At 41.5% G+C, this 26073-nt stretch overlaps 8 non-coding genes across 8 annotated transcripts; 3 read left to right on the plus strand and 5 right to left on the minus strand.

The window, feature by feature from the left end:
• Positions 1 to 13769: 13769 nt before the first annotated feature.
• Positions 13770 to 13841, minus strand: trnam-cau (transfer RNA methionine (anticodon CAU)). The gene has a single exon. It is a non-coding gene; the product is annotated as a tRNA-Met (tRNA).
• Positions 13842 to 14848: 1007 nt separating this feature from the next.
• trnat-agu (transfer RNA threonine (anticodon AGU)) lies at positions 14849 to 14922 on the minus strand. Its single transcript has one exon. It is a non-coding gene; the product is annotated as a tRNA-Thr (tRNA).
• A 624-nt stretch (positions 14923 to 15546) lies between these two features.
• trnat-ugu (transfer RNA threonine (anticodon UGU)) lies at positions 15547 to 15619 on the plus strand. Its single transcript has one exon. It is a non-coding gene; the product is annotated as a tRNA-Thr (tRNA).
• A 705-nt stretch (positions 15620 to 16324) lies between these two features.
• On the plus strand, positions 16325 to 16398 carry trnat-agu (transfer RNA threonine (anticodon AGU)). Its single transcript has one exon. It is a non-coding gene; the product is annotated as a tRNA-Thr (tRNA).
• Positions 16399 to 19584: 3186 nt separating this feature from the next.
• trnaq-uug (transfer RNA glutamine (anticodon UUG)) lies at positions 19585 to 19656 on the minus strand. The gene has a single exon. It is a non-coding gene; the product is annotated as a tRNA-Gln (tRNA).
• Positions 19657 to 21399: 1743 nt separating this feature from the next.
• trnat-cgu (transfer RNA threonine (anticodon CGU)) lies at positions 21400 to 21472 on the minus strand. Its single transcript has one exon. It is a non-coding gene; the product is annotated as a tRNA-Thr (tRNA).
• A 1848-nt stretch (positions 21473 to 23320) lies between these two features.
• Positions 23321 to 23536, minus strand: LOC116684219 (small nucleolar RNA U3). Its single transcript, XR_004330774.1, has one exon. It is a non-coding gene; the product is annotated as a small nucleolar RNA U3 (small nucleolar RNA).
• A 1356-nt stretch (positions 23537 to 24892) lies between these two features.
• trnap-ugg (transfer RNA proline (anticodon UGG)) lies at positions 24893 to 24964 on the plus strand. The gene has a single exon. It is a non-coding gene; the product is annotated as a tRNA-Pro (tRNA).
• The last annotated feature ends 1109 nt before the right edge of the window (positions 24965 to 26073 follow it).

The following is a 26073-nucleotide window of genomic DNA, read 5'->3' on the forward strand; positions in this document are numbered from 1 at the left end:
ATACTGTTGCTGGGTTACAATCCCTGCTCTGCCTCTCCCTTCTTGCATGTCTATTATTTTCAGTTATCATTTACTTCACAAGACAGCTATGTCCACTCCCTTCTAAGTTGGTATGTCCTGTTCTCTGAGTTATCAGACCGTCCTGAACTTCAGTGTCCTTGGCCTCACCATCTCCTCCTCCCGTGCTCACTGTAGCATATCTGACTAAGATAGCCCTGTCTGTTCTCTCCCTCCTAGCTGTAACCCAGCTGCAAAGCATAATGTATAATATGTCACACATACACACACTCTTATTTAATCTTTGGTTAATTCAGTATATACTTTAAGCCAGCTTTTACGTGGCCGTTCCTGAGTGCCCTGTTCATCACCACCTCAGTCATTGTATTATTTTCCCACACCTCCCTTACGCTGCTCTCTCCTGATGTTCTTACGGAGGACTTTGTCCCCAACCTCAAAATGGTCATTCATGCCCAGAGACCATTTCCTCTTCCTCACCTTCTCTTGGGCAGCCTTAATGTTTTCTCTCACCTTGGGATACACCTCCCTTTGCACAGCTGCAATATGAGGGCATGGCTTTTCTTCAGTGGCTAATGCCTCCACTTTGTCTTGGCTTATCTGCAAAAGTCGGAGAAAGAAACTTGTTACTGCAGTTGCCAAAGCCATTCCAAGTGCTAGAAGGAAAAAAGAAGAAAAAAAAAACCCATAAAGACAGCGGGCCTCCCTCCTATAAAGCAAATAAAAGGGGTGTATTTAGTTGTGGATTGCTTTTTCGTGCGTAGACCAAAAACAGTTGGCTTGATGTACAAGTCCCAATTGTTGGATGGTCCTGCCCATATTCCTCAAGACCCTGAAATACAAAACAATCATTTATAAAATTCACACATTATATGACATGATATCAAATTAAATAAGTCTATATTCACCCTTGAATGGTTCCATTCACCTTCTCCACCAAGCCTTTGTTTGTGAATGGTACGGGAACACAGACTCCTTTTGATTTCAAGGTGCTCACACAAGCTAAAATTGATCTACAAAAATGCATTGAAAGAGAACAAATAATGTCTTCAGGAAAATGTTGGCCAAAAAACAGCCGTGCACAATGTTCACAACTTACCTTATTCACAAACTCTTTCCCCCCATCTGTGAGGATCCGTTTGGGTGCACCATGGCTGTAAAAGAAATCCATGATGCACTCTGCCACCAGCTCAGCCTTTTTGGCTTGAATGGGGTATACTTCAACCCATTTTGACATATAGTCAATCATCACACACATGTAGGTATGTTCCCGAGGTGTTACTGCCAGCTTCCCCAAAAGGTCCATACCCACGAGCTCAAAAGGTTCAGAAACCTGAAATGTAAAGCCCAACAGATCGTTAAATTTCATGTAATAGAAAATTGCTTATGCCTATTAAAGGGGATGCAAGCATTCACCTCTATGGGGTTGTACTGGGTTTTGTCCTTAATAGTACAGGCCATCTTCAGCTGACATTTCTCACACTGGGAAACCTAACAAAGAAATGTAGTCAGTCACATAGGTCACATAGTCTTCTTTTTTAGTTCTACACATTTGTGGAGAGTTAGCCAGAGTGGCTAAGATTGTGGTAGGTTGGCAGACTCAAACATTGCACATTTTCAAAGGTGATTAGTTTATTTCCATGGACTGCAGTACACGGATAATTAACCCATCAAACTTAAAAACAGTGGCACATTAAACTAATAGCAGCAATAACAGGCACATGTTCCTGGCAGCACAGCCTCACCTCCCTCTCTCCTCCCAGGAGCACAAATCCCCCCATTTATACAGGGTTGTCAATTCCCACCCCACTGCTTCAGTCCATCCCATCCTAAAGCAGGTTGATCTACTCCATAACATTAATACCTAGCCATCTCTTAACCTATGGAACTTAGTCACCAGTTCCCTCCTATCTTACTGACTACAAAACAGGTCAGGGTTACTTATTCCTTTTTTATATAATAACCAAAAACAACCAAAATAAACATTCCTATACAAAAGGAAACCCTCTACTTGGTTTGGCCCGGTGATGTCATCAATGACCACCCTATTCCTATAAAACAGGAAATACTTAGGCCTGCCCCTCCCCAACCAATTGTCTTGCATGGTGGAACTGAACAAAGGAACAAACACTTGTAAGTATCAATACAGGGAAAACCATGTTTCAACTTGCAACCTAATAAAATGGAACTGAAACTAACGTGACTGTGTGTCTACTTTACTAATGGCCTGTTTGGGACAAGTGGTGAGCAAACCCACTTCGTCACACACCCTCCCTCTTAAATAGAAAGTCAGCAATGACATTCTTCTTTCCTGGTCTGTACCGGACCTGAAAACGATACGGCTTGTAATGGGAAAATTACATTTAACCAATGATGTTCATATGAATTATTCATAATAAGATCTCTAATGCCTCTCAGAATATATGACTTCTGTATCTGTCATATATGTGTTTCTCCTTGATGGGAATCAACTGAGTTTGTTATGACTCCACACCATTTCCACCAAGAATAGATGACGTGGAGCCTGACAGAAACTGTTGTCTAAAGCTATATTTATCATAGCAGGTCCCAGGTCGAGACCATAACCTATCCAAGAGACAAGATGTCCTTTTTCAGCTAAGAAAGAATGACCGGTCAAGACAGTTGGACACACGAGGGGCAGATTCAGAAATACTTAAGAGCTCCAACTGTCTGCCTGAGGTCCACTGATTGTTATGTTTAAGATTGAACTGTTTTCCTCTGGGGGCACTGGATATAAAGAATTGTATTACTGATTGTATTCACCAGAACTGTTGTCACTCTAACTTTTGTGCATTGTGAGAGCTGTTCTCATAATTTTTGATTATTCTCTGCAGAAAAAAATTAAACCCTTCCCCCGAATACCTAAACCTTTAATCCAGTTTAAAGCCTGTCTTTATTTTGTTTCAACAGAGTCTCTTCTGCCACTCAAATTCCTCCCTCGCTGAACAGAAACTTCCACAACAGTGTTTATGTCGCCAGATATCAATTAGCTCCAATCGACTGCATATATTTCCTAATTCATTTGTTTTTGTCTTTGGGGGGCCATCTATCCATACTTTCATCTATTACTGTATTAATAAAGTATTGACATTTTTCAATAAAGTATTGTCTTTTTCCTTGTAAAAGTTTTGTTCGAATAACATTTACCCTGGACCCGAGACAGCACCTCTGATTCATAGTTGAATCATTTAATAACCATAAAAGATAGATAATTACCGATTATTGCGGCTGAAAGCTAACGAGTTAACGGTTGCGGAGGTCTCTTCCGGGTCTTTCTAGCCTCTACAAGTGATTTTCTTTCCAGCCTGGAACTTATGCCCTTTTACAGGGTCGTTGAGCATTAAATCCAAACTGTTGCATCCAAGATTTATCCACTTTATGTCCATAATTCATTTGTGCTGTTAGCTCCGGGCTCCGTGTCCCCCCTGTGTGTGTTGGAAGTGTAGGCAAGCAGCATGCCCATATATGGGAGACAACATAACCAAAGAGTTCAGTGGGAAAGATAGTGATCCGGGATTCCCCCCAGTAAAACTAGTCTAGTATGTGAGCAAAGATACGTAGTGAACAACATAGATAGCATGCGAGAGGTAGCGGGATCAATGCCCGCATTCTCCGGAGGACTTTTACAACAAGAACTATAAATTTGGACTTTTTACGACATACTATACTACGACTTTTTAGGAATATTTCGACATACTATACTATGACTTTTTATGACATTTTATACATATTTTGTCATACTATATTATGACTTTTATGAATTTTTTGACATATTATACTATGAATTTCTTTGAATATTTTGTCATACTATACCTTTTATGAATTTGTTGACATATTATGCTATGAATTTTTATAATTTTTTTGACATACTATACTATGACTTTTATGAATATTTCGACATACTAAATTATGACTTTTTATGACTTTAATGAATTTTTGACGTACTTTACTATGACAGTTTTAGGAAAGGGGATTTAGCTCAAATGGTAGAGTGCTTGCTTAGCATGCGAGAGGTAGCGGGATCAAAGCCCGCATTCTCCAGAGGACTTTAGATTCTATAAATCTGGACTTGTTACGACCAACTACACTGCGACGTTTTAGTAATATTTCGGCATACTATAACTTTTTACGAGGTTTTAAGAATTCTTTGACATACTATGACTTTTACAAATTTTTTGACATGCTATACTATGACTTTCATGAATTTGCGACATGTTATACTATGACTTTTCTTAATTTATTTACATACTATACCATGACATTATTCGAGAAGGGGAATTAGCTCAAATTGTAGAGCGCTTGCTTAGCATGCGAGAGGTAGCGGGATCAATGCCCGCATTCTCCAGAGGACTTTAGATTCTTCTTGTTTTACAACAGGAACTATAAATCTGGACTTGTTACGACCTACTACACTACCAACTTTTTAGGAATATTTCGGCATACCATACTATGACTTTTTATGACTTTTTGACATATTATACTATGAGTTTGACATACTATACTATGACTTTTATGAAGTTTTTGAAATACTATACTGTGACCTTTTATGAATATTTTTACTTACTATAATATGACTGTATATGATTTTTTTTAAACTTTTTATGAATTTTTGACATAGTATGCTATGACTTTTTATGAAATTTTATGAATTTTTGTCATTCTATACTCTGACTTTTATGACTTTTTTTAAATACTATACCATGACTTTTTATGATTTTTTATGAATTTTTGACATACTATACTGTGACTTTTTATGAATTCTTTGACATACTATGACTTTTTACGACTTTTTAATAATTTTTTGTCATACTAAACTATGAATTTTATGAATTTTTGACATGTTATACTATGACTTTTTTTTGAGAAGGGGAATTAGCTCAAATGGTAGAGCGCTTGCTTAGCATGCGAGAGATAGCAGGATCAATACCCGCATTCTCCAGAGGACTTTAGGTTCTTCTTGTTTTACAACAAGAACTATAAATTTGGACTTTTTACGACATACTACACTACGACTTTTTAGGAATATTTCGGCATACCATACTATGACTTTTTATGACTTTTTATGAATATTTTGACTTATTATACTATGACTTTTATGAATTTTTTGAAATACTATACCATGACTCTTGTCATACTAAACTATGACTTTTGAATTTTCGACATGTTATACTATGACTTTCATGACTTTTTATGACTTTTTATGAATCTTTTGACATACTATACTATGACTTTGTGAATTTTTTGACATACTATATTATGACTTTTATGAAGTTTTTTGAAATACTATACTATGACTGTTTATGATTTTTCTTTTACTTTTTATGAATTTTTGACATTGTATACTATGACTTTTTATGAAAGTTTATGAATTTTTGTCATACTATACTATGACTGTTATGATTTTTTGACATACTAAACTATGACTAATGAATTTTTGACACGTCATACTATGACTTTTTATGAATTTTTCGACATACTACACTTGAAAAGGGGAATTAGCTCAAATGGTAGAGCGCTTGCTTAGCATGCGAGAGGTAGTGGGATCAATGCCCGCGTTCTCCAGAAGATGTTAGATTCTTATATACTATAAATTTGGACTTTTTACGACATACTACACTACCACTTTTCAAGAATATTTAGACATACTATTCTATGACTTTTTATGACATTTAATGAATATTTTGTCATACTATACTATGACTTTTATGAATTTTTGACATATTATACTATTACTTTAACATACTATACTGTGACCTTTTATGATTTTTTATGAATACTTTGACTTATTATACTATGACTTTGTGAAATTTGTGAAGACACTGAACCCCGAGTTGCCCCCGATGCTGTGCATCAGAGTGTGAATGTGTGTGAGTGTATATCTGATGAGCAGGTGGCACCTTGTACGGCAGCCTCGGCCACAGTGTATGAATGGTGAATGGTGAATGTTTCCTGTAGATGTAAAAGCGCTTTGAGTAGTCGCTAAGACTAGAAAAGCGCTATATAAATACAGCACATTTACATTTACACACTTTATGAATAAACCTCAGATACAGTGGTGTGAAAAAGTGTTTGCCCCCTTCTTCATTTCCTGTTCCTTTGCATGTTTGTCACACTTAAGTGTTTTGGAACATCAAACCAATTTAAACAATAGTTAAGGACAACACAAGTAAACACTAAATGCAATTTGTAAATGAAGGTGTTTATTATTAAAGGTGAAAAAAAATCCAAACCCTCATGGCCCTGTGTGAAAAAGTGATTGCCCCCCTTGTTAAAACATACTATAACTGTGGTTGTCCACACCTGAGTTCAATTTCTCTATCCACACCCAGGCCTGATTATTGCCACACCTGTTCACAATCAAGGCATCACTTAAATAGGAGCTGCTTGACACAGTAAGGTCCACCAGAAGATCCTTAAAAGCTACACATCATGCCGAGACCCAAAGAAATTCAGGAACAATTGAGAAAGAAAGTAATTGAGATCTATCAGTCTGGAAAGGGTTATAAAGCCATTTCCAAAGCTTTGGGAATCCAGCGAACCACAGTGAGAGCCATTATCCACAAATGGCAAAGACATGGAACAGTGGTGAACCTTCCCAGGAGTGGCCGGCCGCCCAAAATTACCCCAAGAGCGCAGCGACGACTCATCCAAGAGGTCACAAAAGACCCCACAACAACGTCCAAAGAACTGCAGGCCTCACTTGCCTCAGTTAAGGTCAGCGTTCATGCCTCCACCATCAGGAAAAGACTGGGCAAAAATGGCCTGCATGGCAGAGTTCCAAGGAGAAAACCACTGCTGAGCAAAAAGAACATCAAAGCTCGTCTCAATTTCTCCACAACACATCTTGATGATCCCCAAGACTTTTGGGACAACATTCTGTGGACCGACGAGACAAAAGTGGAACTCTTTGGAAGGTGTGTGTCCCAGTATATCTGGCGTAGAAGGAACATTGCATTTCATAAAAAGAACATTATACCAACAGTAAAATATGGTGGTGATAGTGTGATGGTCTGGGGCTGCTTTGCTGCTTCAGGACCTGGAAGACTTGCCGTGATAAAAGGAACTATGAAGTCTGCTGTCTACCAAGAGATCCTGAAGGAGAATGTCCGGCCATCTGTTCGTGTACTCAAGCTGAAACGAACTTGGGTTCTGCAGCAGGACAATGATCCTAAACACACCAGCAAGTCCACCACCGAATGGCTGAAGAAAAACAAAATGAAGACTTTGGAGTGGCCTAGCCAAAGTCCTGACCTGAATCCTATTGAGATGTTGTGGTATGACCTTAAAAAGGCCGTTCATGCTCAAAAACCCTCTAATGTAACTGAATTAGGACAATTCTGCAAAGATGAGTGGGCCAAAATTCCTCCAGGACGCTGTAAAAGCCTCATTGCACGTTATCGCAAACGCTTGGTTGCAGTTGTTGCTGCTAAGGGTGGCCCAACCAGTTATTAGGTTTAGGGGGCAATCACTTTTTCACACAGGGCCATGAAGGTTTGGATTTTTTTTCACCTTTAATAATAAACGCCTTCATTTACAAATTGCATTTTGTGTTTACTTGTGTTGTCCTTGACTATTGTTTAAATTGGTTTGATGTTCCGAAACACTTAAGTGTGACAAACATGCAAAGGAACAGGAAATGAGGAAGGGGGCAAACACTTTTTCACACCACTGTATCTGTTATTTACACCTATGTATCATGTGAGCTGACTCTCCTCGGCATCATGGCCTATGATAGACTTGTTGCTATTTGCCAGCCTTTACACTATCACAGTAAAATGACATTTAAGATGGTAACACAGCTTGTAATTTTTGCCGTGCTCTACCCTGTATTTGGTGTGGGTTTCATGCTCTATCTTACTGTCCGATTACCGCTGTGTGGCAATAAACTGCACAGAATTTTCTGTTCCAACTGGCCTGTGGTTCAGCTTTCCTGTGTGGACATAACTCTGAACAACATAGTAGGTCAGTTTCTTGTGGTGACAATCATCTTCATCCCTCTCTCCTTTGTCCTGTACACCTATCTCCGTATCCTTCTTGTCTGCAGGAGAAGCTCGTCTGATTTCAGAGGAAAGGCGTTCCAGACCTGCCTGCCTCACATCATCACATTCACCACCTATTCTCTTTCTGTCTTCTGTGAGCTGTCATTGACTCGATTTGAGGTTGATAAAAAGAATCCTATCATCACAGTTGTTTTATCTTTACAGTATTTGATGATCCCCCCCATTAATAACCCTCTAGTTTACGGCCTGAGTCTGCCTCAAATCAAAGGAGGGATTGTTAGATTTTTTAAGAAGATTCCTGCTGAAAAGATGTAAAACGTAAAATGGACATATAGCAAACCATATATTGCAAAAATACAAAATATGCTTCTAATGCGGCTCTAATACGTGAAATGTATTTGTCCAGTTATCTTGTTTCATTTAATTTATTTATCTCGAAGGATTAGTTTGAGAAGGAGCAGGTGGAAGCAATTTGAAATGACCCCTATGTCACAAAATCATCTCATAGCAAAGTAAAAAGATATGCAAATTCTTATACAACAATACCTTTGCATTACATTTCCATTCCTATGTTTCGATTTCTTTTCTGTACTGGTCCAGTAATGATTTTTATAATCCTTTTTTCAACTAAATGGTATTATGGCTCTTTTTGATGTCATTGTTCAGTCCATCCCATAATCTCACCCCACAAACTGAAACACACGTGCTTTTAACAGTAGTTCATAATGTCCTCTTAGATGATGTCCCCCGGCTCTTTCCTTCAACATTGGGCGCATGTTACATGATCAATTATTTTCTTTAACTTTACACATAAATTGTGCAGTTTTGAATGTAACAATGTCCATAAATATCAACAAATGTGAATTAAAAACAGATGATTAGTATGCTCATGTATGTGATTTATTATCCTGATTGCTCTTTATTGCAATGTGCAAATATTTTTCTAGGTACAGTATTTCCCCAAACTCCCACACAATATAACAAATATTGTAAAAAGTGTGCAGTACAGAGTATGTAATGTATTTTGGATCAATATGTAGTTATTAGTTAGTATACTCCTGGCCATCTTCATACAGATATTTAATAAGGGGCTTCCAGAACAGTTTGGATTCAAGTTCAACCCCCAGAAATGTAATTTCATAGACTCTTTTGATTGTTTTTTTTATCAATTACTAATTTAACATCTGTATTTGTAGTATGATTTCCAAATATAATGCATTTAGTTTTGTTTAAAGTTAAGTTTAAGTTTAAAAATAACTTATTGAAATCAAAACAGAGTTTTAATTTATTAATTTTGCAAGTTATCCTCACAACAAAATGCTCTTACATACATTTTAAGGGGGGGCTTTTTAAACTCACATTGTGGGTGTGGATTAGTCTCAACTGTTCATTACAGTAAGTGTTAAAGCACGTCTTAGAATATTAAACATCGCTTTTTCAGGCCGATTGGATACCAATAAAACTTGGGCCATTGATACCATAACCTAGAACTGTGGTTTCCAAAACTTTTTTATATCCAGTGAAGGACACCCAAACTGACACTCATTCGGCCAGGGGACCCCATTTGACAGAATAGGTGAATTAAATCCATGATTAAAATAGTAATACATTCTGATCATGGTGTAACTAATGGATTGGATTATAGTGAAAATAGTAATTCTCCCTTTTGCTGGGGACCCCATAGACCCCCTCAGGAACCCCTTTAGAACCCCAGACCCCACTTTGGGAACCACTGACCTAGATCAAACTACAATTGATAGGATTTTAGGTGTGTTTGATTGGAAGGGTCGCCTCCCTACGCCTGCGGGTGCTGGGGGGGAAAACTCTGACTGTTGTTTGTGCTTATGCACCAAACAAGAGTTCGGAGTATTCTGCCTTCTTGGAGACCTTGAATGGAGTCCTGTATGGGGCTCCAGTAGGGGACTCCATAGTTCTGCTGGGGGACTTCAACGCACACGTGGGCAATGATGGAGATACTTGGAGAGGCGTGATTGGGAGGAATGGCCTCCCTGATCTAAACCAGAGTGGTTGTCTGTTGTTGGACTTCTGTGCTAGTCATGAATTGTCCATAACAAATACCATGTTCAAACATAGGGTGCTCATAAGTGTACGTGGTACCAGAGCACCCTAGGCCGAAGATCAATGATTGATTTTATAAATGTTTTCATCTGATCTGAGGCCGTATGTTTTGGACACTTGGGTGTAGAGAGGGGCGGAGCGGTCATCTGATCACCATCTGGTGGTGAGTTGGGTCAGGGGATGGGGGAGGACTCTGGACAGACCTGGTAAGCCCAAATGGGTGGTACGGGTAAATTGGGAACATCTGGAGGAGGCCCCTGTCCAACAGACTTTCAACTTGCACCTCCGGCGGAGCTTTTTGTACATCCCTGTGGAGGCTGGGGACATTGTTCAACGTTCAAAGTTTCCATTGTTGAAGCTGTGGATAACCCTAACCTCTTTCAAGTAACATTGTCCACCACGGACAAGACAAATATTTAAAGATTGGCAATGACTGTAGTTAATTAAATAGTTTAGGTCATTTTATTATGTCTTTTTCCATTAGCTTTCCACATATCTACTAATACCACTCAGATCATACTTCCTTTCTCAATGCTCCATAAAGAAGCAAAGAACGATCATCAATGACAGAGAGCAGATGAAGTGAAGACTGAGGGGGGGGAACTGCATCTCATTCACTGCAGAGTGATTGTCACTCAGGGTTCAGAGGGACAGAAGCTAATCGTTACGTGCTCCAGATGACTCTGAGGTGAGAAAATCTATTTAGATCTTTAAGAAGACCGATATGTAGATTGAATTAGATTTTCAGTCTCTGTTGTCTCAATACTTCAGTGTCAGCATACTTATTCTCTACAGTAAACGCTCCAGTCCTTTCTTTGAATTAATACTGGTTCTTAACATGCTCCCACTGGCTCAGATTATGGAAAACAACAAAATAAATTACCATAGTTATGCGGACGACACACAAATTTACATAACCTGATCGCCAGGGGACTATAGTCCAGTACAAAAACTGACTAAGTGTATTGAACAAATTAACGTCCGGATGTGCCAGAACTTTCTGAAATTAAATGAAGGAAAAACTGAGGTAGTTGTTTTTGGAGCAAAAGAGGAACGATTAAAAGTCTGCGCTCAGCTTCAAACAACAATGTTAAAAACAACAGACAAAGCCAGAAATCTTGGTGTAGTCATGGACTCAGACCTGAACTTTAACAGCTACATTAAGACAATTACAAAGTCAGCCTACTATCACCTTAAGAATATATCAAGGGTTAAAGGACTTATGTGTCAACAGGATTTGGAAAGACTTGTCCATGCTTTCATCTTCAGTAGACTTGACTACTGTTACGGGGTCTTTACAGGTCTCCCTAAAAAATCAATCAGACAGCTGCAGCTGATTCAGAACGCTGAAGGCTGAAGACCTTTCTTTTTTATGTTGCCTTTCTTTAAATGGTTGTTAATTTCTTTAATGTTTGATTTCGTATACTGCACTCTAACTTTTATTCTTGTGTTTTATCTGATTTTATTTTTTAACTGTTTATTCTTGTGTTTGATCTATTTTTATTTTTTAACTCTTTTTTAACTGTTTTTGTGTAAAGCACTTTGAATTGCCCTATGGCTGAAAAGTGCTATACAAATAAAGCTTCCTTGCCTTGCCTTAAATAGGTTATCACTATTAGTGCAAATCGGTATTTCTCTGCTTTTTAGGTTGTCGTGGCCGAGTGGTTAAGGCGATGGACTTAAAATTCATTGGGGTTTCCCCTCGCAAGTTTGAATCCTGTGGCCGAAAACGAAAGCCATAATTTAATGGTGGTCACACATCCCTTCATAACCAATGGCAGATGTACCTTCACGGACAATCTTGTAATATCTCATAGGTACTGGAAGCCACTGTTGCATCTCTGAGCATTTATTTTCAGTCTCAATGACCAGATGTGTTGCAACATTTGCAGTGAATGTTATATTGTCCAGCAATGGTGGTATAGTGGTGAGCATAGCTGCCTTCCAAGCAGTTGATATGACTTTGATTCCAAGCAGGTATTATGGTAGAGTCTTTAAAAGAGCTGCAAAAGATATTACCTCCTGTGGTAATCTGACTGGTAGGGTTATAGAACGTAGTGGTAGACTAAGGCTGAATCCCATTCCTTCCCCTTACCCCTACCCCTTGGCCCTTACCCCTACCCCTTGGCCCTTGAAACCAAGGGGTAGGGGTAAGGGGTGAAAACATACCCCTATGAATTGGGACACCACTTGGTGACATCACCATACAGTATTGATCACAAACTTCCAAGATGCCGTCTAGGTCTGTTGATTGTGTGGGTTTGGACAACAGTGTGTGTTATATATTTTATAGTTATTTTAGGTTCACTTTGGTAGTGCAGAGTACTTATCTGTGTAGTACTTAGGTCTGTTTGCAATACAAATGTGTATACACATGCATCATGTGTACATATACATACATATACATGGTGTGTTGTATATCTGTTTCAGTTATCACCGTTTTGAATGTCATTGATGTTCACAAAAACATTTTGACAAAAATCTGTCTTTATTGGTGATAAATTGAACATAACAGGCAAAAACGTTACATAAAATAATGTTACAGAACCATTGTCAACTATTAGAACCATAACTAACATGTCGCACACAATAAAAGGCACTCATATGTGTAAAACTAAAAAAATACACACAAGACCACAAACAAACTACACACACACTACACTGTTGTAACTACAGCTGCTCTGATATTCCAGACCAGTCTGGAGCCTTTTGGCCAGTAACCCCCCCCCCTCACATATCATCAGTGTCCCATATCAAAACCAACAACAATATAACAAGTGCATGAACAATGAACAGGAATTAATTACAGATTATTACAATAATAGTAGGCTACCAATGCAATAATGAATGGGTACAGCATGAACATATGAATTAGGAAACGTCTGCGTTTTCAGCCCCAACCTGGATCAGCTGCTGTGTCCTCCTGTGTCCTCCTGTGTGATACAGGGCGGTATATGTTAAGCACGTAGCGATGTATCATAGACCGTTAATATATATCTAGCTATACAATCTATGCGATCTATACAGTCCATTCAAGGCAGAAATATGTGGGACTGTTCAACGTTAGCGTTAGCGATTAGCGTTAGCATTGCAAGCTAGCGATTTTTAAAAAGTTTCAGTTAGGAACATGGTTGCAAGTATACATGTACAGGACTGCATAGACCACAAAACAAGACTGTCGTAACTTTTTAATCAATTATTTAAGCCGAAAGTACTTACATTCATGTGTCTCTCTGGTCGATGCAGCAGCAACACACTGCCTTTGTGTTTTCTAGTGAGGTCGCGTCCACACTAGGTCCCAAGGGGTATACAGCCCTTGATCTATGCCCTACCCCTAGCTCTTAATACGTATTGGACCGGCACTAGGTGCCGCGTGAACGCGCAAAAGCTAGGGGAAGGGGTAAGGGGAAGGAATGGGATTCAGCCTAAGACCTCCTGTGACACTAACTAAGCGGTATGCTCTCTCTTTTATACCTCAGACTATAAGACAGCACAACAAGCACTTTAAATGTACATGTTTTACGGTATGTATGTACTTGTAGTGCAGTATATTTATTGTTTTATGCTCCAGTATTTAGGTGGAACCATTTCATTTCAGAAACTGATGCTTTCTTAAACATCAACAGACAGGAAATAGATACAAATCATAGTCATTAGCAGAGGATGGTTTCGATCCATCGACCTCTGGGTTATGGGCCCAGCACGCTTCCGCTGCGCCACTCTGCTCTGGATTCTCTACCCAGGTCTGTGATTCACATTTTGATGGAAGGTGGCAACCAAGGTTCCAGCCGCTCTCGGGTTGTAAAGTTAAACATTTGGTAGACCTAGCAACTATCTTTTATGTGAGCTTCCTGATTACTCACACATTGATTATTCACATGTAACACTTGTGATTTTCTGGTGTTTTAAAAACAGGGCATTGTGAGTAAAGATATAAACATCAGTAAGGACCAACCAACTTGCCTCGTATCATTTTAGTTTGGACACCCAGTGAGGCTTACCGCGATGGTTTGGACTGGGTCGACTAGGGTTTTTGGCTACTCTTGTAATTGTCAGCCCAAACATATCGGCGTTCATGGAGACATGGAAGAAAGTCACTAGGGTGGAAATTTGCTTGACAAAGGCCATACATTGCGCGGGATGTTAATGGCATCTTATTGATCTTGTACCCCAACGTGCAATACAGACTAAATCCCATGGTGGGAGTCAAGATCCACCAATGTTTCTGTCCACAATGTCCACCTGAATCCAGAAATGTCCCTGCCAGATGGGAAATAGACTGACGATTGAGTCAACATTGAGCATTTATCTTCAAAATGTCCAACTGAGTCTACAAGTATACCTGCCAGATGGGAAATAAACTGATAGCTGTCTTCATGGTCTGAACGTGTCAAATATTGCCAGCCAATGCCCATTGAGTCCAGGTGTGTCCGTTTTGGTTCCTGATCCATGCTATGACCCCAAGAGTGCACAATTTTCAATTGAAAGCTGTGGGGAAAGGGGGGTTTCAAAGCTAATAGACCATTCAACAAGCAATTCTGATGCATTATACTGGCCCATTCAGGATGAGCACTGTATACTCTGACTGCAGCAACACAAGTTCAAATTTCAGTGATACCTAATTTTTATGGTGATTACGAGACTGAATGCAAAGTGATCTGTTTAATGGGTAGCATAAGGAATTGGGTGGACATGATGATGGGAGGCAAATTGAGGTAATCTCTGTAACAACAAGGTGCTGCTGGGATTTAAACCCAGGATCTCCTGTTTACTAGACAGGCACTTTAACCAACTAAGCCACAGCACCTCCATTAGTAGGTATAATGTTAAGTCTTAATTTCTCTTTTACCTAGAATAAGCTAAACATACAGTATACTGACTGGCAGTATTGGGAGTAACGTGTTACAAAAGTAACGCAAATAAAGTCATGTATTCCTTTTTGCTTTAACACAGTAATATAACGTATTACCAATTACATTTCATTAATATTATACTTGTTTAAACAACAAGAAACACAAACATTAAACTAGAGCCAGTGAAGCTCAGTCCACCAGGTGGACCAGTCACCATTTGAACCAGACTGGGGTGGACGCTTCAGGGCCCAGCACTCTTCCAGATCGTTGAGAAGCTCTAGCAGCTGGGTGTGCTGCAATACAAAAATGAGAAATTGGTGACCAGGTCAAGATGCCTCGTGGGGGCCTCCCTAGGGAGGTGGTCCAGGCACGTCCACCTGGGAGTAGGTCTTGGGTAAGACCCAGGATTAGGTGGAGGGATTATATCTCCAACCTGGCCTGGGAACGCCTCGAGATCACCCAGTTGCTCTGAAAAGGGAAGTTTGGGGTCCCCTGCTGGAGCTGCTTGACAAAGATGGATGGTTGGAACCCTGTTCCCTAGCTCATTGTAATCTTACATGACAGGCAAACCTGTCGGAGGCGCTGTAGCTTAGTGGTTAAAGCACCTGTCTTGTAAACAGGAGATCCTGGGTCCAAAACCCAGCAGTGCCTCCTTATCAGTTACTAATTATGTTATCTGCCTTACAAAGAGTGAATACATTTGTTATTTATTTTTGCTATAGTGCTTAGCAAGCATTATTTAATTTTGCCCAGTTGTGGCCTGTTGATGGGTAATAAATATATAAAGGGAAATGGATTAGACCCATTTTTTAATGCTTTTAAACCTTGTTTTGTTGGGGCTGAACGTGGGCCCGGTGTACACCATGACCCTGTGACATCACTGTTGGGTGGGGTTTTAGGTGCGTGTGATGCTGACTGAGGTCAGAGGTGAAATAAACATGAACTTTACCGGCCAAGGCACTTTGGGCGCTGACTGCCTGATTTTAACGTCTTCGATGCTTCTGGAATGAAAATTAATAAATTAATTATTTGATATTAGTTGACTATATCGGAATATGCATCTGAAGGAAGAATCACCGGGTTGTCATGGATCTAAGATGAGGGAGCCAACTCGTAGGGATCTGCACCGCCAATAAACTGTAATTTCTCGAAATATCATCCTTCCCTATATGCCTTTGCATCTTAGATGTTTTTCTGTTGTTAAGACATGGCTACATTCACATAAAGTATCCAAAGTGCATAATACTCCACTGTACTCTGTTCAGTTGTTTGCACCGAGTGCCTCCAATATAGCCGTGCATCCGGGTTACTGCCCAGAACATGACATGAGTGAAAACCCTCCATGGCTCCAGTAGAGGTGCTGTGGCTTAGTTGGTTAAAGTGCCTGTCTAGTAAACAGGAGATCCTGGGTTCAAATCCCAGCATTACCTTGTTGTTGCAGAGATTACCTCTATTCGCATTTCATGTATTGCCAGCCAGCATTTGGGCTCATCAGAAGATGATTGTCTCTGCTTTCTGGTAATCTATGGCCGTAGGACTACTATGCTGGTCTCCACCCTGTAAAGCTCCTACGCAGTAACATTGATGAGTTCCCTCCAAATGTTAAACTTGTCCGCATCTGGAACTGGAGAACTATGCTGTGGAAGCAACTGCGCAGAAGATCAACGTCCGGAGTTCTGATACCTCTTCCTCAGCTGAGGTGGTCGGTTTCACGGGCCAGCTGTCTGAAGCGTGGAGCAGGAATGGAGGGTCTTGACTCCAACTATTTGGCTCTGTGAGATCACTTAATGTCTTTCCTCTTGTGATGTCATCTGAAGGATTCCTCGCTGAATCCACATAACGCCACACTCAGAGGACAAAGAGCGCATCAATCCTATCAAGTAGCCAGTCAGCAGAAGAGGTAGAAGTACCTGGCAGGTCTCTCCCTTCAGCAGTTTGAGAACGCCAGCCCACTCCTTCTCATTGGTGCCGTACTGTTGAAAGTCGGTGTGCAAATGTGTGCTGATGTTTGTGTGACCCTTGCAAGCGACTTATCTTATCACCCACCCCCCCCCAAGCTACACCATCACAACAACAGCAAAAAAACAATATCCCCAATATTGAACCTACACCTCCGGTGGAAACTGTGACCTGAACGCAGCACCTTGGACCGCTCAGCCATCCTGACTGAATATTCCAACGTGTAGTAGGATCTCTCACAGAAATAATAATATGGTAAGTCAACTATGTCATGATACAGTGGTGTGAAAAAGTGTTTGCCCCCTTCTTCATTTCCTGTTCCTTTGCATGTTTGTCACACTTAAGTGTTTCGGAACATCAAACCAATTTAAACAATAGTCAAGGACAACACAAGTAAACACAAAATGCAATTTGTAAATGAAGGTGTTTATTATTAAAGGTGAAATAAAATCCAAACCATCATGGCCCTGTGTGAAAAAGTGATTGCCCCCCTTGTTAAAACATACTATAACTGTGGTTGTCCACACCTGAGTTCAATTTCTCTAGCCACACCCAGGCCTGATTATTGCCAAACCTGTTCACAATCAAGGCATCACTTAAATAGGAGCTGCTTGACACAGTAAGGTCCACCAGAAGATCCTTAAAAGCTACACATCATGCCGAGACCCAAAGAAATTCAGGAACAATTGAGAAAGAAAGTAATTGAGATCTATCAGTCTGGAAAGGGTTATAAAACCATTTCCAAAGCTTTGGGAAACCAGCGAACCACAGTGAGAGCCATTATCCACAAATGGCGAAGACATGGAACAGTGGTGAACCTTCCCAGGAGTGGCCGGCCGCCCAAAATTACCCCAAGAGCGCAGCGACGACTCATCCAAGAGGTCACAAAAGACCCCACAACAACGTCCAAAGAACTGCAGGCCTCACTTGCCTCAGTTAAGGTCAGCGTTCATGCCTCCACCATCAGGAAAAGACTGGGCAAAAATGGCCTGCATGGCAGAGTTCCAAGGAGAAAACCACTGCTGAGCAAAAAGAACATCAAAGCTCGTCTCAATTTCTCCACAACACATCTTGATGATCCCAAGACTTTTGGGACAACATTCTGTGGACCGATGAGACAAAAGTGGAACTCTTTGGAAGGTGTGTGTCCAAGTATATCTGGCGTAGAAGGAACACTGCATTTCATAAAAAGAACATTATACCAACAGTAAAATATGGTGGTGGGAGTGTGATGGTCTGGGGTTGTTTTGCTGCTTCAGGACCTGGAAGACTTGCCGTGATAAAAGGAACTATGAATTCTGCTGTCTACCAAGAGATCCTGAAGGAGAATGTCCGACCATCTGTTCGTGTACTCAAGCTGAAACGAACTTGGGTTCTGCAGCAGGACAATGATCCTAAACACACCAGCAAGTCCACCACCGAATGGCTGAAGAAAAACAAAATGAAGACTTGGAGTGGCCTAGCCAAAGTCCTGACCTGAATCCTAATGAGATGTTGTGGTATGACCTTAAAAAGGCCGTTCATGCTCGAAAACCCTCTAATGTAACTGAATTAGGACAATTCTGCAAAATGAGTGGGCCAAAATTCCTCCAAGGACGCTGTAAAAGCCTCATTGCACGTTATCGCAAACGCTTGGTTGCAGTTGTTGCTGCTAAGGGTGGCCCAACCAGTTATTAGGTTTAGGGGGCAATCACTTTTTCACACAGGGCCATGATGGTTTGGATTTTTTTCACCTTTAATAATAAACACCTTCATTTACAAATTGCATTTTGTGTTTACTTGTGTTGTCCTTGACTATTGTTTAAATTGGTTTGATGTTCCGAAACACTTAAGTGTGACAAACATGCAAAGGAACAGGAAATGAGGAAGGGGGCAAACACTTTTTCACACCACTGTATCATGACATAGTTGACTTACCATATTATTATTTCTGTGAGAGATCCTACTACACGTTGGAATATTCAGTCAGGATGGCTGAGCGGTCCAAGGTGCTGCGTTCAGGTCACAGTTTCCACCGGAGGTGTAGGTTCAATATTGGGGATATTGTTTTTTTTGCTGTTGTTGTGATGGTGTAGCTTGGGGGGGGGGTGGGTGATAAGATAAGTCGCTTGCAAGGGTTACACAAAGGGGGCAAACACTTTTTCACACCACTGTATATTAGGTACTCAGTCATCCAGGTCATAGTTATCAAAGTAAGGTTTCCCTATTGTCAGCCCAAAATATATGGGTGTTTATGGGGACATGAAAGAAAGTCACCAGTGTGGAAATGTGCTTGACAATGGCAATACATTGCGTGGGATGTGAAGGCATCTTACCGACTCTGTACCCCAATGTGCAATGCAGGCTAAATCCTGTGGTGGGAATCAAGATCCACCAATGTTTCTGTCCAAAATGTCCACCTGTGTCCAGACATGTGCTTACTTGATGGGAAATAGACTGACATTTGGGTCAACATTGTGAAAATATCTTCAATATGTTCAACTAAGTCTAAATTTGGAGCAACGTTAAGTTAACTTGAAGTACAGGTCACAGCTCAACCAGCCACCACCAACATACTGTTTTCAGTCAAACATCCAAGAATATTTTACCCGTTAGCCTAGATGTGAACAGTGTGGAGGTTGATTTTTTTAATTTCACCAGAACTCTGGCTTAAAAACAGGCTCCACCGAGACTTGAACTCGGATCACTGGATTCAAAGTCCAGAGTGCTTACCATTACACCATGGAACCACTGTTCTGAAAGGCAACATTGGTTTGCCAGGCAGCTTCTTCCATAACATTGAAGACACACAACAATTACTAACTTAAGTCATTTAGTAAGTTAAGCGTTCATACAGGATGTGGAATAAGAAAAGTCAAGAATAGGTTTTAAAGCTCTTGCCACAAACAATGAATACAGCAGTAGATAGGTCTACTGTGTACACATGGTAACTTTACATGGGTTGATAATGCAGATGCTCACAAAAGGTGCGGCTGTACTTGCATATTCAGTATCTTTGCGCAAATTAATGTCCACTATAATGTACAGAATAGCTGAGTTCAAGCTTCCCAATACCATGTCTCTGAAATTAGATCTAGAAGGAAACAATTCATGTAAGAAGTGGGATTTGAATCCTAGCCTCCAGTGGAGACTGCGACCTGAACGCAGTGCCTTGGAACGCTCAGCCATCAACTAAGCCCTAGTAACCAGTTGTTTTAGGTCAACCAAAATAAAATGTTACCTGGTTGCTGACGTAGTTGATAGAGATGTGACTGGAAACGTTAATTTTTATCTGCTATCCTCATAACGAGGTAAAATGCAAACAATGGAACGGAACACATTGGGGTTCCTTGCCGGGTGAGTTAGGGAAACTTTTACAGCATAGCGGAGTATTCTGTCCACCTCCACACGCGTAGTCTTCTCTTCAAGCAAACTTACTGCCTCCTGGTCTTGTCTTGACCCGGTTACCACTTTCTCATTTTTGTATGGCAGCACATCCAGCTGCAAGAGATTCTCAACAATCTGGAAGAGCTCCATGTTGGAAGGAACAGTGGACGTCAGAAGGCACTGTTGCATCCGTAGCTGTTGCTCCACGATCCGTGCTGGGCCCTGAAACGTTCCCCCCCAGTCTGGTTCGAATGGTGACTGTTCCACCTGGTGGACCGAGCTTCACTGGCTCTATGGGGGTGAGATGTGGATGATCAGCACCAATGAGAAGGAGTGGGCTGGCGTTCTCAAACTGCTGAAGGGAGAGACCTGCCAGGTACTTATACCTCTTCTGCAAACTATCTACTGGATAGGATTGATCCGCCAAGCCTAGGCGAGCTAACCCGTTACTCCCAATACTGGCAGTCAGTACACTGTATGTTTAGCTTATACAAGGTAAAAGACAAATTAAGACTTAACAGGATAGCGACTTGTGGAGGTGCTGTGGCTTAGTTGGTTAATGTGCCTGTCTAGTAAACTGGAGATCCTGGCTTTGAATCCCAGCCGCACCCTGTTGTTGGAGAGATTACCTCTCTTAGAGTGTCATCACCTCTCGGGATGAACCTCGATAAGCGGCCACGAGGAACTCTGTGTAAACAACTGAACACAGTGCAGTATTATGCTCTTTGGATACTTTATGTGAATGTAGCCATGTACAAATAATAAATGTATTAATTTTTATTACAGCAGCATCGAAGATGTTAAAATCATGCAGTTAGCCGAAGTGCCTTGGCCGGTAAAGTTCATGCTTATTTACATCTGACCTCAGTCAGCATCACATCCACCTGAAACCCCACCCGACAGTGATGTCACAGGGTACTGGTGTACACCTGGGCCTCAATCAGCCCCAACAAAACAAGGTTTAAAAGCATTACCAAATGTGTTCAATCCACTTCCCTTTTGATATTTATTGGCCATCAACAGGTCAAAACTAGGCAAAATTAATGCTTGTTAATCACTACAGCAAAAGCAAACTCTTTGTAGTGCAGATACCGTAAGTAATAACCAGGCACTGCTGGGATTTGGACCCAGGATCTCCTGTTTACGAGGCAGGCGCTGTAACCACTAACCTACAGCGCCTGTGACAGGTTGGCCTGTCATGCCAGAATGAGCTAGTGAACAGGGTTCCATCCATCCATCTTCATCCACCAGCTCCAGCAGGGGACTAAACTGGACAAACTTCCCTTTTCCAAGAGGTTGGAGATATAATCCCTCCTTACCTCCTTCAGGCATCCTTTGCAGATGCCTGAACCACCTGGTGGACTGAGATTCACTGGCTCTAGGGGGGTGATGAGATGTGGATGATGGGCACCCATCAGAAGGAGTGGGCTGGCGTTCTCAAACTGCTGAAGGAAGAGACCTGCCAGGTAGTTCTACATCTTCTGCAGACTGGCTACTGGATAGGATTGATCCGCCAAGCCTACGCGAGCTGCTGTGAAGGCTTTGTCAATGCGGAAACTCTTCTTGGGCTGAGGGACAGGGGAGACATGGAATGACAGCTCCAGCACTTGTTTTTAACAAGCCAGGACAAGGTGGAGAGATTTTATCTCCAACCTGGCCTGGGAACGCCTCAGGATCCCCCAGTCGCTCGGAAAAGGGAAGTTTGACCAGTCCCTTGCTGGAGCTGGTTGACAAAGATGGATGGATGGAACCCTTTTCACTAGCTCATTGGATATTTAAATTATATAGGTTAAAAGTACTCAAGGAGGTGTTGTGTGCCTCTCCGGGAACCATCACCTTATCGTGGTGGAGAGGTTTGTGTGTCCCTATGAACCTGAGGGCTGTGTTGTCTAGAGCTTTGTGCTCCTGGTAGGGTCTCACATGGCAAAGTGGTCTCAGGCGAGGGGCCAGACAAAGAATGGTTCAAAAATCCTATGATAAAACGAGGAAGAGATCGAGGAACCCTGACCGGAGGAAGCCCGGGGCCCCGGTCTGGTGCCAGGCCCAGACGGATGGCTCGTCATTGAGCACCTGGTGGCCGGATTTGCCACGGAGCCCGGTCGGGCACAGCCCAAAAAAGCTATGTGGCTTCTCTCTCTCCATCCCATGGGCCCACCACCTGTGGGAGGAACCAGTGGGGTTGGGTGCGCTGTCACATGGGTGGCAGCGAAGGTCAGGGGCTTTGACAGACCAGACCCGTGAAATGTCACCTCTCTGTAGCGGAAGGAGCCGAAACTTGTGCGGGAGGTGGATTGCTACCAGTTAGATCTGGTGGGGCTTACCTCTACGCACAGTCTTGGTTCTGGAACCATACTCCTGGATAGGGATTGGGCATTGAACTTGAGTGGACAATGTTCAAAGTTTCCATTCCTGAAGCTGTGGCGGAGAGCCGTGGTCTAAGGGTCTTAGGTGCCTCAAGGGGCAGTAACCCACGAACACCCTGGTGGACACCAGTGGTTAGGGAAGCCGTCCGACTGAAGAAGGAGTCTTTCCGGGATATATTATCCCAGCGGACTCCGGAGGCAGTGGCAAGGTACCGACGGGCCCAAAGGACTCCAGTTTCTGCCGTGACAGAGGCAAAGCAAGGGAGACATTCAGAGAAGACATGGAGAAGGACTTTCGGTCAGCACCAAAGTGCTTCTGAAAAACCGTTCGCCACCTCAGGAGAGAGAAAGAAGAAATCATCAAAGCTGTGTACAGTAAGGATGGGACGTTATTGACCTCAACTGAGGAGGTAATAGGGCGGTGGAAGGAGCACTTTGAGGAACTCTTAAATCCAGCTGACACGTTTTCTGTGGTAGAGGATGATGGGGTATTGTCCTCAATTTCTCTGGTGAAGGTCACTGAGGTAACCCTATCCTCTTTCAAGTAACATTGTCCACCATAAATAATACAAATATTTCAAAACTAGAAATAACTGCAGTTTACTAAATAACCTTGCACATTTGATCATGTTTATTCACATTAGTTTTCTACACATCTACTACTACCACTCTGATCATATTCCCTTCGTCAATGCTCCATAAAAAAACAATGAACGATCATCAATGACAGAGAGCATATGAAGTGAATCATTACTCTCTGTCAGCTTCTTGCTCAGAAAGGAATATCACGACTCATCATCGTGGGCAGCGAGACCAAACATTTTAGAAACACATTCCTCAAGTCAGAAACTCTAGAAATGATCCCTGAAAGTATAGTCTTGGTTAGACTGAGGGGGGGGGGAACTGCATCTCATTCACTGCAGAGTGATTGTCACTCAGGGTTCAGAGGGACAGAAGCTAATAGTTACGTGCTCCAGATGACTCTGAGGTGAGAAAATCTATTTAGATCTTTAAGAAGACCGATATGTAGATTGAATTAGATTTTCAGTCACTGTTGTCTCAATACTTCAGTGTCAGCCTACTTATTCTCTACAATAAATGCTCCAGTCCTTTCTTTGCATTAATACTGGTTCTTAACATGCTTCCACTGGCTCAGATTATGGAAAACAACAAAGTAAGTTACCATAGTTATGCGGGCAACACACTAATTTACATAACCTTATCGCCAGGGGACTATAGTCCAATACAAAACCTGACTAAGTGTATTGAACAAATTAACGTCTGGATGTGCCAGAACTTTCTGAAATTAAATGAAGGAAAAACTGAAGTGGTTGCTTTTGGAGCAAAAGAGGAACGATTAAAAGTCTGCGCTCAGCTTCAAACAACAATGTTAAAAACAACAGACAAAGCCAGAAATCTTGGTGTAGTCATGGACGCTGACCTGAATTTTAACAGCCATATTAAGACAATAACAAAATCAGCTTATTATTACCTTAAGAATATATCAAGGGTAAAAGGACTTATGTGTCAACAGGGTTTGGAAAAACTGGTCCATGCTTTCATCTTCAGTAGACTTGACTACTGTAATGGGGTCTTTACAGGTCTCCCTAAAAAATCAATCAGACAGCTGCAGCTGATTCAGAACGCTGCTGCTCGGGTCCTCACTAAGACCAAGAGACTGGATCACATCCCTCCAGTCCTCACTAAGACCAAGAGACTGGATCACATCAGTCCAGTTCTGAAGTCTTTACACTGGCTTCCTGTACCTCAAAGAATTGATTTCAAAGTACTTTTGCTAGTTTATAAATCCCTCAATGATTTAGGGCCAAAATACATTTCTGATCTGCTACTACACTATGACCCACCCAGACCTCTCAGGTCATCTGGGACCGGTCTGCTTTCTGTCCCCAGAGTCAGAACTAAACAGGGGGAAGCATTTTAAGCTTGTTGCATATTTCATTAGCATTGTGTTGGGGGGATGGGGGCAGGTGGGCTTGACAATTCCCCATTCCCCCAATTTTACCATCACTTTTTACTGACAAAATCAAGTCTTTGTTTGGTAAAAATATTTTTTATCAAATGTTTTCTGTTGTCAAATTATATCTGAAAGCTCAATCGTGCCGTGGAGCCGTGAAAAGACCCCAAGCCAATCTACTTGACCTTAGTAATTGCCTTTCGAGTCACTGACTGATCACATTTACGTGATAGAAAATTTCTATTGAGAAGTTTTTAATGTGGCTCGTTGGTCTAGGGGTATGATTTGCGCTTTGGGTGCGAGAGGTCCGGGGTTCAATTCCCGGACGAGCCCTGAAGGGCAGGAGCTGTTACAATCCTAATCTGTAATTCAAAATCCAGTTTAATGTTGAATTATCCCAGATTAGGAACCAGGAATCAAAATTGTAGTACAGCATGTTTGCAATTTTTCACATCCTGCTTCAACTGCACGCAACAGAAAAAACTGGGAAAAAATAAGAGGAACAATGAGCAGAACATGGCTCTTCTTCGTTCGTTGCGTCTCTTCCTGTGAGAGATTTTTTTAAATGTTCTAATTTATTCAATCTGTTTGATCCGTAGAACATTCCGGTTAAAGCCCGCCCATTTCAAGACAACCCGACCCACTTCCGAGTTAAATCCTGTCCGAGCACAGATACAGATACAGATAATGCTGTACTCGCTCATCCTACCAGGTACTTTAAGATCAGATGGTAAGGTCTTCAATCTTCTGAGGTATGATCCCATCCAGAACCGTGCCATAGCTGCAGTCTTAGGATTTCTGGATGGGGCCGTGGCTGCTGTTATGTGTATAGCTGTAAATCTGCTCTTCACCCGCTTCTTTGATATCTTTGATAGCAGGATCATTCTGAATCCTGTTGTAAAACCTTTGTCTTTCTTGGAGTATATCCACTCTAATACTTTCTTAAAAACACATATCTTTTGCTATGGTTAGTCCTCGCATCCAAACTACTCTGGCAGATGTAGTAGTGTTGATGTAGCCTTGGTAAATAATTAGCAGCTGGTAGATAAATCTCCCTATCAGGGAATCAAACCCCAATCTTCCATGTGACAGACGGAGGCGGTCATCCAAAGTTTCAGTAGTATAGTGGTTTTTGAGTTGGAACAAGTTGCACTATTTGAAATATGCCTTTGAGATACAAGAACCTCTTCACTTGGGACAGCCACTGACTCCTAACCCGATGGGAACAATCCTGCGCTTTCACACTTGGATGTGTTTTCAGTGACGATATGATCACCTACCTCAGGATCCCGGAGAGTTGGAAGACAGCAGGAGCTATGAGGCTAGGAAGTTGAGGTCCAGGTAATTCAATTCAATTTTATTCATTTAGTAATCAGGAAGCTCACACAAAAGATAGTTGCAAGGTCTACAAAATGTTTAACTTTGCAACCTGTAAGCTGTTG

Source organism: Etheostoma spectabile, unplaced genomic scaffold, assembly GCF_008692095.1.
Source record: "Etheostoma spectabile isolate EspeVRDwgs_2016 unplaced genomic scaffold, UIUC_Espe_1.0 scaffold00019276, whole genome shotgun sequence".
Classification (NCBI taxonomy): domain Eukaryota; kingdom Metazoa; phylum Chordata; class Actinopteri; order Perciformes; family Percidae; genus Etheostoma; species Etheostoma spectabile.